We start from the raw sequence: 12,064 nt of genomic DNA on the forward strand, positions 1-12,064 counted from the left end.
ATGTGGAGCCAATATAAAGAAAGTTGTAAAACTTCAAAAATGCAAATCGCATGATAAACTGGGCATTTGTGTTTCATAAACGCTTCTGAAAGGTAGAATATTGGTCAAGCGCGCTTCCCAAAGGTTTGTTTACTAGTATTGCTCATTTTCAGCTTCCCGCTCATACAATTCATTTTTTCACTCCAATTTACACTCAGCGCTTCCACTCAATCAATGCCATTCGTGTGCAATTTCACTCAAATCCTTGTTCGGGTGCTGGCTGCGCGACTGTCTGCCTACAAGTCTGCTATGTTGACCATAAAAATTTCAGTTCGTCTTACTCAGCTCAGCTTGCTTGAACGTCGTTTTCCAACTTTGCTTTAAATTCGTTGCAAACTTTCACATTTCAAACATTTCACTTTCAAACGGCAAAACAACAACACCGAGTAGCGACCGAAAACAGCAGCAAAAAGCGAAACAAAAACAAAAACAACAAAAAGACAAAGTGAAGCGAAAAAGTTTAAAAATATAAAAACAAAATGGCTTGCAGCTTAATTTCAAGCAACAAAAGTGCGTGAAAAATTTATTAAAGCCACTTTCGTTTTCGTTGTGCAGGTGTGCGTGCAGGCGCTGGCGCCTGTGTGCGTAAAAATACTACGCGCTGCTGCTGGCTGCAAGCTGCTTTAAGCCAGTTGTTGTAGCTGTTTGCATTGTTGTTGGCGCTTCTGCTTTGGCACGCCAACAGCGACAGGCAACGCAAAGGACTTCGGTGTGCCAGTGCGGCCGACAGCAGCAGCGGTTGTAACGATAGCAGAAGGACGCACGGAAAACGGTGAAACTGGAAACGTGCGCGTCGCGTGTGGTGATATAACAACGGTATAAAGTTTTCCTCCACATCTTTTTGTGTGTGGCCTTTTTGTTGTTTGTGGAGTAGTGTGATTTTTTTAGAACCGCGTTGCGGTGCGATAAAGCGCATTTACCGTTATTTGAATAAGCACATTAAATAAATGAAAGATTTATGTTCAACGCTCGGTTCACATATGCAAAAATGTCGTGTTGTGGATAAAAGCACAAAAAATAAAGGTTAGTACACTAGGCTACAAAAATATATAGTATGTATGTATTTGCAATTACCATTATTCCAAAAATATTTAAATTTGCAATGAACTGTGAGCTATTTACTGCTGCCTTGCATAGCTTAAGACGCTTGCGACCTTTGAATGCCGGGCATAGTGTGGCGTGCTTGTGGCAAAGAGCCACGTGAGCGAAAGTCAAAGGACAAGTAAACAATTTGAGACTAACATTTGTAAACACTTGCAAGTTTACAGGCATTCGACATATCAAAATTAAAGAGATTATATTTGGGTTTAAGGAAGTTTGGAAGGAAAAATTAGTTATGTTTAAATAGAGCTGTTTTGTAGTGTCTTTAATGAAAGAATTGAGCTCTAAGCTTTTCTAATACTTTATCGCTTCAGATCGCGATTTACTAAAACAACTGGTCTGAAGATAATTTTACTTCCAGCCGGATCCTTTAATACAAAAAATCTTGCTGCACAGAGTAAGCTCTTCAGTTTTGAGAAGATCGACCAGTAACAGACGTATAGCATTAAGAATTTACGCTAATTTACACTTTAAACATAAGCCTAAAAGGTTGACCCGTTCTAAATCTTATACTTGTATTTCAAATTATAGACGGAAATGGCAGATACATCTAGACCTCGCTTGATACCAAATCGCACTCTCCATGACAACTAAGATTTATGTGAAACACAAAATCAGCGCGTTTACAATTGAAATAATTGAAGAATTGTACTTGAGGCCAAAGAGGGAATACACAATACACTCTCTGAAGTAAACCTTATACTTTTTCTCCAGAGGGTTACAAAATAGAGAAGAGGTTTTCTGCTTTTATGTTAGAGAAGAGATTGTAATCTAAATCCCATTAGCTTTGCTATCTTATTCTTCTTGATTTATACTTTTACTGTTAAATCGACTTTATTCCCAGTGCCAAATGTGGCCCATCGGTTTTTGTACCTTCCATATTGGTGTCTTTGTTAAACATCAAAGGAAACCCCCTTTCTGCAGTCATATCTAAGAAGTCTAAACGAACTCGGCCCTACATTTGGTCCAAAAATCTCATCTCAGCGTTTTTTCCTAAAGTATTTGCAAAACCTTTTACATTAAAATAATGACAGTTTCTTCGATACGTTCAGGCATATTTATATAATACATAATACAGCTGTTATCAATGATAATTATTAGATCGCTTAGGGTTTCGTTCACCACTAGACAAAAAGTCACATTTACTGGGATCAAGAAAAGCCGGCCATCTTGAGCCACTTGGTTTTTGACAGAGTATTGAAAGAGCTAATGGCTCGAAACATTTTTATTCGAACATCAACATATTATTGCACATCACAAACTTTCATTCTCCAGTCTTCTGTTACCTTTCTAGGAACTTATGGGTGATATGCATCCTATTTAGACGGTGTGAATATTACCGTTAGAAGCTTTCACTCGATTTTCGTCAGAGTTTACAATGCTTTATATCTCTCTCTTTCTATTTCAAACGCTTCTGAATCACAAATGAAATAACTAAATGGATTCAGGTTTTACAGAGAAAAATACTGCAAACCAAAAAAATATTCTAATTTCTACTCGAAACTAGGCGTTATGCTATAAGATTTAACAATGAGGTTGGTGAATAATAATATTTTTATGTTATAAAAGGAAGGATTATTATTCAGATTTCTCCAATAAATGTCTCGGCTGTAAAGTAATTTGGAAATTTTTTAGTAAGGGCAATGTTTTTCGGAAATCGTATTGCCTTAATATATAATGAATCTTTCTATGCTTTTAGAGGACTTGGAAGCTATGCCTTCTTTGCAATATTATCTTTAACTTGCAAAGCTTAGTATACATACATCTAACATAACAGTTTGTGAGCCAGTTACAGATCTTTATGGTAGAGTGCAGTCCTATTAAAACCGTTTCATTTGTTTCTGTCTGCGGTATTGTCGTTCAAAGTTGTCTGATTGATTTCCTCTGGCATAAACTTTTTTGAAGGTTTTTAAAAAGCTCCATTTCCCGATTAGAATATTTTTTAAGTGTGATTATCTTTCCAATGTCTCAGTTTTTTACAAAAGACGAGCTTCTTATGAAATCAACCACGCATCTGACTTGAACTGACTAACGTCCGTGAACTTATTACCCTGTACCGTATGCATTCCTGAAAAATTTTTTAAATTTATTTCTAAAAAATGACTATTTATACATATGAAAAAACCCCTTTCAAGGACTGCCATTAGTTCGGCGAAAGCAGTCTTTGCATGTCATTAGCCGCAGTAACAAAGATTGCGTGAGTGGCTTACTTAAGCTGAAAGGACAACAGAAAGCGAAAATGCAAGAGCTTATAGAAAGAAAGCACGAGAGAATTAAAAAATATTAAATAACTAGGGTTTCCAGGCAAAATAGCCTGTTGACTGACAAACTGGTGGCGACTGATTTGTGGCAAGTTGGCGGGCAGCTTTGTTTTCATAAAAAATATTAGCTTGTTGTTGTTTAATTCCCTCTGCACGACTGTTTGTTGAAAGAAAAAAATTAAGGCAAGGAAAGTGTAGAGAAACGATTTTTGCGTTGGGGAAATGGAATATGAACGGATTACTAAGTTTTTGTTGGGTTAGGATTTAATATCAGTTGGGTTAGTACCGCATATGACACAGCCTTGCACCAATTGATCAGTTAACTGTTATGTTAAGTTAGACTCTTGATTAGTAGAATCCGCTTTTTGTATATGTGGGAGATTAGGCAGGTGTTTCCTGAGTTGAATCGGCGTTGCCTTGGTTTTTTTTATTTATTTTTTAATAAAACTATTTAAACAGGAGTAAGTACGGTAGGAAAGACACTACTAAAGTATACTATGTTGAAAACTCAATACATATGAGTAAAATTCGAATTGTTCTGAACGAAGAATGAACTAGTTCGTGTTTGACATCTGTCTGCTTTCCTCTAAACTCTGTTCGCTGTTCATTTTCCTACTTGACTTCACTTTCGATTTGATTGGACTGTTTGCTAAAAGTATACCTTAAGATGCGCTTGAAAATGGCGGAAGAATTTTACACATATTTTTACAGGCATTATGGACATAGAATTTTTCTGTTCTTAGCATTCTCACTTGTCATTGTCCGATTAGTACCTGCAATGAGAGTAAAAACTGTTGAGATTGTTTCGCCTATACTTTAATTTCCCTCGTCTAATGTGCCGTATAACCGAATTGGTGAAATCTATTCACGATGAGAGGTTAGCCGCAACCAATCCAGCCGCTAAAACAAACGAAGACAAAGAAAACGGAAGACACCGAAAAGACAGGTAGGCCTGTGGGAAACACTGGCGATTTTAATAAATATTCCGATGATGAGTCAAACTACATTGGCAAATAAAGTGTAAAATTATTTAATTGTTTCCTGAGTATTAAGGCAAAAGTTTTCGATGAAAAAGTATGTATTTATTTACATTTATTTTTTTCAAGCATGGAGATTATCACTAGCTAAACCTCACCTACTTCCAACTCCAAACTCTTCCACCGAACCACCTGATTAAGTATTACTTCGTGGGAGTTATAAGAAATTTAAGTCTCCTCTATGGCACGGAATGGACGCCTAATCTGCTGTAGATAGCTAGGCGACATGGGGACCTGCATTTTCACCTAACCCAAATACTAATTGGACATGGGTGCTTTAGAAGCTACTTGTACAGATTCCACCACGACATTAGTCAGAATTGTCCGACATACTCACAGTGCTTTGAAGACCCAGAGCATGTATTATTTTATTGCCGTCGCTTTTTAAGCACAGTTCACTGAGAATTGGAAACCTGAAAGCGAAGCGGCAGCTTCAATCAAGACAAAATTAAAACATGGAGAAATGAATATCCGGTATCAGTTTGTGGGTTCACCGTCCTTTGAGTGAGGTTTGGCATTACTGCTGCCTCTCTCTTCGCTTTTGGCTCCTATGGACGGCTCTGATAACCTGTATGTCAATGAGCATCATACTGGCTTTTTTTCATTACATTTGCGAGTAAAAATCGTCGGCTTGAATGTACGCAGCCTTTATTTGCCATCATTCTTGATAAGACGTTTAGGATTTTATTCGTTTTATCTGCAGTGTATTTCAAATGATTATATCCTATGAGGCTATTATTACTCCACGATACTTTATTTGTGGCTGTGCATGAATCTTACTCTCCCCTATGGTGAGAGATATGTATGTATTTTGCTCAGCCAGTTCTAAACTGATTGAGGAGAACCATTGGCGCAGGCTGTTTCCCACTCATTACATTTGCTCCAGAGCCACTGCCATCACAATATGGTCGTCTGCGTATGCAATTAATTTAATGGCTTTTGGTTGGTGTCTCCTTAGCACCCCATCATACATTAAGTTCCATAGAAGGAGACCTAGAAAAGTTTATACATATACAATAATACGATTGTTTTATATCTTAATTATTTAAAAAGTTAAAATAATTCATTAATATATATTAATATATTTCAAAAAATACCATAAAGACATTATTTCTGATAACTTCATTGATGCTTGATTTGTTTACTATAAAAGTTTGTTGTATATAGTAGGCGTGGTTGTGGTCAGATTTTGTCTATTTTCACGGTGTATGATAAGAATTTTTCGATAACCTCATACGCCAAATTCGGTTGAATTTTGTCGAGCAGTTCGTGGTATATAGGATTGACCTAAAGGTGGTAGGCGCCACGCCCAATTTTTAAACTCTCCTCCGCATCATCTTGGTTGTGAAATTTAATGCTTGTGGCTCAGTTAGTTAGTGAGTTATCGCTCTTTTAGTAGCTTTCAAAATAATCGTTATATGAGGAGTCTGCGTGGTTATCTGATCTATTTCCCTGTGTTTGAAAAAATACTTTCTCTCAACTTTGAATTGCTTCAAAGGTTTGGAAGACATATCTATTTAACCATTTAGGAAGTGAGCCACGCCTACTTTTAAACCATTTTTAGCACCCTCCCAACTGGAATCTTAATATCATATTACAGTTTTGTATCTCAATTTAGCGCTTATTTATGGCATTTTATACGTTTTTGTTTAATGTCGCTTTGTGGGCGTGGCAGTGTCCGATTACGCCCATCTGGCATCCTTAAGCGCTAATTAACATGCGTAAAATGTTCCATCAATATATCACAATTTTCACGATCTGATCTTTTATATGTATGAAACTCCACTATTATATTCTATAGTAACATGTTGCGAGAGTATAAAAATAATAATGAAAGGTTACATAAGTATACATACTATGTATGTATAGTATGTAGTATGTATCTTTACTAATATTATTATTCTTTTTTGACCTGTAATATTTCTTTGGCAGCATTGAGGGGCTACGCTTGTCTGGAACCCTCAAAAAATACCAAACTTTGACAATATATTCTGAGCGTACCAACAAATGAGCTGTGGAAGGACTACTTCGCGTATATAAAGATGAATAAGTTGGCGCAGCTTGTCCCGCTGATTATTTGTAAAAGATTTAATAGTGTCTGCGATGTTTCTTTCTATTCAGGGTAAAAAAGTTGGACTCACAAAAACAAAAACGTCGAATCGAGTCAACTAGATGGATATTTTTCTGAAGCTACAATTGGATACTTGCGACAATCTCTAAGTCGTCGTCGCATTTTTTAAAAAAGTTGTTTCGAAAAACCGCCTTTAAAGTTTTGAGTGCTGAAGCAAAAGCCAAACGTTTTAACGTTACAGCGGTTTGGGGTGTGACCGCAAATAAATAAAATATATTTTGAACAGCTAAGACAGGCCTATTCGCTTAATATCAACGCAAAATGCTGCATTTTACATTTCATTTTGATATATAAATTCCTTTCGCCATATCATTGTTATTTTCTGTGGTTCACTTTGGATTAAATGTTGACGTTTTCCCCTCGATAGATAAGTCCTCTCTCTCTCTAAACAATACCGAAGTCGAATACACCACCATTTTTCACATTTCAAATCTCAAAATCCAGCCAACGACAAAAATATGTCGCACACAATGACAGTCTGCTGAACAATGTGGTCGGTCATTTATATAAACTCTTTGCAGTCCCAGGCATTTTTTCAGCCGTGATTTTAAAATATACCTTATTGCGTAATAATACACAATTCTAAGCTAGCTTAAAGCGCATTGACGCTAAAAGCTTTCATTAAATCGCCGGAGTGCATTTGCTATAAATACGCTCATATTTGTATTCCTTTTTTCATATCGACATTGTGGCAAAATCAGCGCCTGATGTCACCCACTGATTACAATTAGTGCTCCGCCGCGCAGCTCACCGCCTCTAAATATGCTCACACAGCAAGCACACACACATTAACACCTATAAAGCTATCGATTTGCGCGCACACACCCAGGCGTATACGTAACTTGAGAGCTAACACGCCTTAATAACGCGCGGTTGCTGCCGCTGTTCTTGTCGTTCTCGCTCTTGTTATTGTTGTGCTTGTTTTTGCTATAGCTAATGTTGAATTGCAACATGTGTTCCATTGCGCTGAGCCACGCTAAGCTTTATTGTAATTTGTTTACGCGCCGTGTGTGCGCCTTTTTCATTAATTCAATGCAAATCGCGAATTCTGCGAAAAAATAAATTCATAAAATTGGCATAAACAGGAAAATACTTTTATGTACAGGAATTTACATGACTGCATATGCGTGTGCTAATTTGTATTGGAAGCCATCGAGCTGTGCTGTATTATTGCAGTGTGTTCAATAAGTTAAGCACTTAATTTGCAAATTTAATTCGCATTTGTTACACATAAATAAATAAATAGTTGAGTAAATATGTGCTTGTTCTATTTGTCGACAATATTTGTGTACATTGAGTGTTGCATACTTACTTGAATGTCAAATAATCTTAAAAAAATAGTCTGAATGATATTGGAGTGTTTAAAATATGGAAGAAATGGAAAATAAAACAGGAAGTGAGAGCAACTTATGAACAATTTATAGTACCAAACAACATGAGAAAAGATAACACTAATATAACATGTTATTAATTTCACTAAGAGGGAGAACTTAAAATTTAATTTTTGAAACCAATGGTACTTTTTAGTATGAAATTTGAAGACTATTCTGTTCAATTTCCATGAAAAAATATTTAACAAGTAAGGAAGGGCTAATTCGGGCGCAACCGAACGTCCTACACTTTTGCATCTTGCATTAATCAAAGCCAGGGAAATACTTTAAGGTGTAAAATCAATCATATAGAGTAAAGTCACCCCGAAGTTCGAAAATATTTATATTAAGTATATGTGGGCTAAAGGAAGTATTGGTCCGATTCAAGCCATTTTTGATATATAGACATGCCATTATAGCAGAAGGATTATCCCTTAATTTCAGCTATATATATCACACATGGACCGACATTTTCGGTCAAAAGGTGTCTAAATACTCGCTACCTAGGGGCTTGAACAGTTTTTATTGGATTTAAACAATTTTTGTACATAATATCTCACACTGAAGACGTTATCCTGCAAAGTTTTATCCCGTTATATTAATTGCTTATTGATTTATGTACTGGAAACTGAACGAATTAGGTGGAATTGAAATTGTGCTATATGGGACGTAGGCTGGTTCTTGAGAAGATTTCGTCCATTTTCCACAATGTGACTTAAAAATGTAGGAAGGATGCCACGTAGTAATTTTAGTCGAAATGGGTTTGTCGGGTCAAAAAGTGGGCTGTGCACGTCCATTGTCCAATTTTCACACTGGCTCTCATAAAGCCCTTTTATACCATCTCTATTCTCCGATTTCATCGATTTTAACACTGTCCGTAGAAGTTCTTATAATATTTGTGCTAGGCAAATTTGGCTGTTGTAGTTTTAATGGTTTAGGAGATATGCACATCAAACATATTAGAGGGCGGGGTCAAGCCCACTTTTTCACAATGTTTTGCCCTGCGCCAAATAACTGTTTTATATCTTATTTTAGTGTTTAGTTATGGCACCTTATATGTTTTCGTTTTATAGCGATTTGTGGGCGTGGCAGTGGCCTGAATACGCTCATTTACGAACTCGTAATTTTTTTTTTGTCAATATATCTCAATCTCTACTCAAGTTAAAGCTTGCACGGACGGACGGACAGACAGACAGTCAACCGGATTTTAGCTTTTCTCGTCATTTATATATATGTAATCCTATATCTATCTCGATTAGTTTTAGGTGATAGGTAGAACCGTTAGGTGTACGAAACTATAATACTCTGTAGCAAAAGGTTGCTAGAATTCTAAAATATTCTGGCTCGTAATTTGTGTATGGAAATAGTGTTAAAGTTTTCAAAAATTTCGATGCAGTAGTTTTGACTCTATGAGGGGTATCGACTTTGAAAACGTGAGGTGAGGGGGCTAGGTGACGTATTCACGCGATTTTATTAATTTGCGGCTTAGGGATTAACTTTATCAGGAAAATAAGCCCTCAAAATTTATAGATATTTTTGATAAGGCACTAAGCTTATGGCAACAAATAGATGGAGGTCTTGAAGAATTACTATGCCATGAAGCCACTTATTGTGCAAATTTTTGTTGTGATGTCCTTGATTTACTACTATGAGCCAAAAATAGTAAGACTTTGTTCATAATTTTAAAATTCTTAATTTATTCATCAAAATCTATGTCGTCCCCTTCAAAGTAATTCCTCTTGGCCCAAATGCACTTGTGCCAATGTTTCTTTCAATCCTCGAAACAGTTTTTAAAGTCAATTTGTGGAATAGTCTTCAATGTGCATAGCGATACACGTTTAATGTCTTCAATTGACTCCGAACGGTTTTCCCGGAGACGTCGTTTGAGTTTGCTGAATAGCAAGAATACAGCCTTTGCAGCGCGATGTTGGTTGAATATTTGGCGAAAAATTCAAAAAGAATCAATGCAGTATGCGACGGTGCATTATGTATGGTGCAAAAATCGAGAGTTGTCGACCAATAAGTCCGGCCTCTTTTTACGAATAGCTTCGCGTAAACGACGCATAACACTTAAATAGTATTCCTTGTTGACAGTTCGAAAACTCGGAGTGCAACACACCTCAATAATCGAAAAACTGTCAACATAACTTTGGTTTTTAACCTGCTTTGACGTGTTTTTTCAGCTTCGGTTCACTTTTGCCACGGTATTCGATGGATTGATCGTCTGTTTCCGGGTCATAAGCATAAATACAAGACTCATCGTTAGTACCAATATGTTTTATAACATCCTGGTAGTCGGAAAAAATTTAGTGATTTTGGAACCAATCCTGCTTTCACTTTTCTTACAGCCAAATGGTCTTTCAAAATGGTTTTCACTGATCTAATAAAAACGGTAAAAACTACCAAGGCTGGAAAAAATATCAAGAACTTTGTATCTAAAGAGGGTTTGAGTAGCTTCGGGCATTTTTAGTGTCTATTTTATAAATTTGTTTATTTTGTATATATGTAAAATGCGCGATATTTCTTTGACTGGACTCCTGTAAAAAAACACCAATTAAAAAGACGAAGGCACACATAAGTAGAAAGTAAGGCAGTGGCCGTGAAGCCGAGAGCCAAATTGACCGAAGACAATTGAATTCCTACATCCATTCTATGTTACTAAATCCTGAACAGTGCCAACAAGAATCAGCCTTATTTTCGCCGCGGTGAATAAATACCGAAAGCCAAAAATGGCGAAAGAAAAATCTTACGTAAAATTAGGAAAACATATACAGTTAATTCACACGCAAATTCCATCATACTTAGCACTTTAACAACTAATGATTTTTGTAGCCTTCTTCCATCACGAGAAGAACTCATTTTATGTCGCAAATTCACTTCCGGTGGTTACAGTGCTTGTTTTGTTCCAGTTAGTCCACCTAATTTACTTAGCTTTCACTTTCAAAGTTTTGTGGTTAATTTGTCTGACTTAAGTTTCGGTCATTATATGCCTGTATGTCGGTATATATATTTAATATAAAAAGTCTACGGTAAGGTAAGTATTAAAAGCGCATTAAGTAAATTAACGGATCTGAAAGACGGAGGTGAAATTTGATTACTTTGTTTTCCTGCTTTTGCGGCTCCGGTTGCAGTACCCACACTTGGAAACTGCTTTGCTTTGACCAAAAGTAACTCACACAAAGCGTTGAAGCCGACGGTGACGTCTCTGTCGAGTGAGTCGCAAGAAATTTGTTCCCAATAAAACTACGCCATTTGAAGGCTACTATAACATTGTTGGTGCTGCTTTTTTCTTTTGCGTGAAATCATTACTTTGACCGCCGTCTGAAAGTGTTTGTAGAGTTTCTTACCGTTTAATTGGTTCTTCAAGCTCATAATTATGACTACTGCGCTGAGACTTTGAGTCGCCACTAAATTTCATAAATTTGCTTTGTCGCACTGCAATTTCCCCTCTACGAGCATGAAATTAGGAAAATAATTGGTGGATTTTAGTGAAAAGATTATTTTAATTGCAGAGGAAGTGGAACCAAATTTCTTGTGGAAAAATTCAAGAATTGCGACTTTTCTTAATTTCTTATATACATATATACACACATGTAGTCTTAAATATAGTTGTACGATTTTGTCAAAGGCATCAACGAAAAGCTCTTTGATTTCGTAGTCTCGACAAGCCTTGAAATTTTTAAATTATATAAATGTAGTCTTTCTCTCTTTCAAACTTTTTCAGATTAAGGCCTTTTTTGAAAAAATTACGTTTGGTTATAGATAGTAAGCTTTTAGTATTGATTAACTTTAAGGGGGTGTTGTAGTCTAGATTTTTTTGTATATTTCTATCGTTTAGATATTCAAAAATATCTCCATGAAAAGTTTGCTTTGAAAGTCTAAAGGCGTTTTATGATCAAAGCAACTAGACCGGTTTGTCCGTAAGTCAATTTACTTAAAATTTGACAGGAACATTATTTATTTTTTATTTAACATTTCCTTATCATATGAATCATCAAATGATTAAAATTTTCAATTTGCAATAATTAAAAAAAAAAAAAATTTAAAAAAAACGTAAAAAATGTTAACTGAAATTGGCAACTCTTATTTTTTATACTCTTGCAACATGATGCTATAGAGAATAAT

General features: G+C 36.0%; 1 protein-coding gene across 2 annotated transcripts in view; it reads left to right on the forward strand.

The window, feature by feature from the left end:
- Positions 1-324: 324 nt before the first annotated feature.
- Positions 325-12,064, forward strand: part of LOC126762690 (dual specificity protein phosphatase 15) — a 105,967-nt gene continuing 94,227 nt past the window's right edge. Inside the window, exon 1 of one of the 2 annotated variants that reach the window (XM_050479626.1) lies at positions 325-1,066. The gene's annotated coding sequence lies outside the window, so the exon portion shown is untranslated. The remainder of the gene's footprint in view (positions 1,067-12,064) is intronic. The other variant, XM_050479623.1, reaches the window with a different exon arrangement.

Source organism: Bactrocera neohumeralis, chromosome 6 (genome assembly GCF_024586455.1).
Source record: "Bactrocera neohumeralis isolate Rockhampton chromosome 6, APGP_CSIRO_Bneo_wtdbg2-racon-allhic-juicebox.fasta_v2, whole genome shotgun sequence".
Taxonomy (NCBI): domain Eukaryota; kingdom Metazoa; phylum Arthropoda; class Insecta; order Diptera; family Tephritidae; genus Bactrocera; species Bactrocera neohumeralis.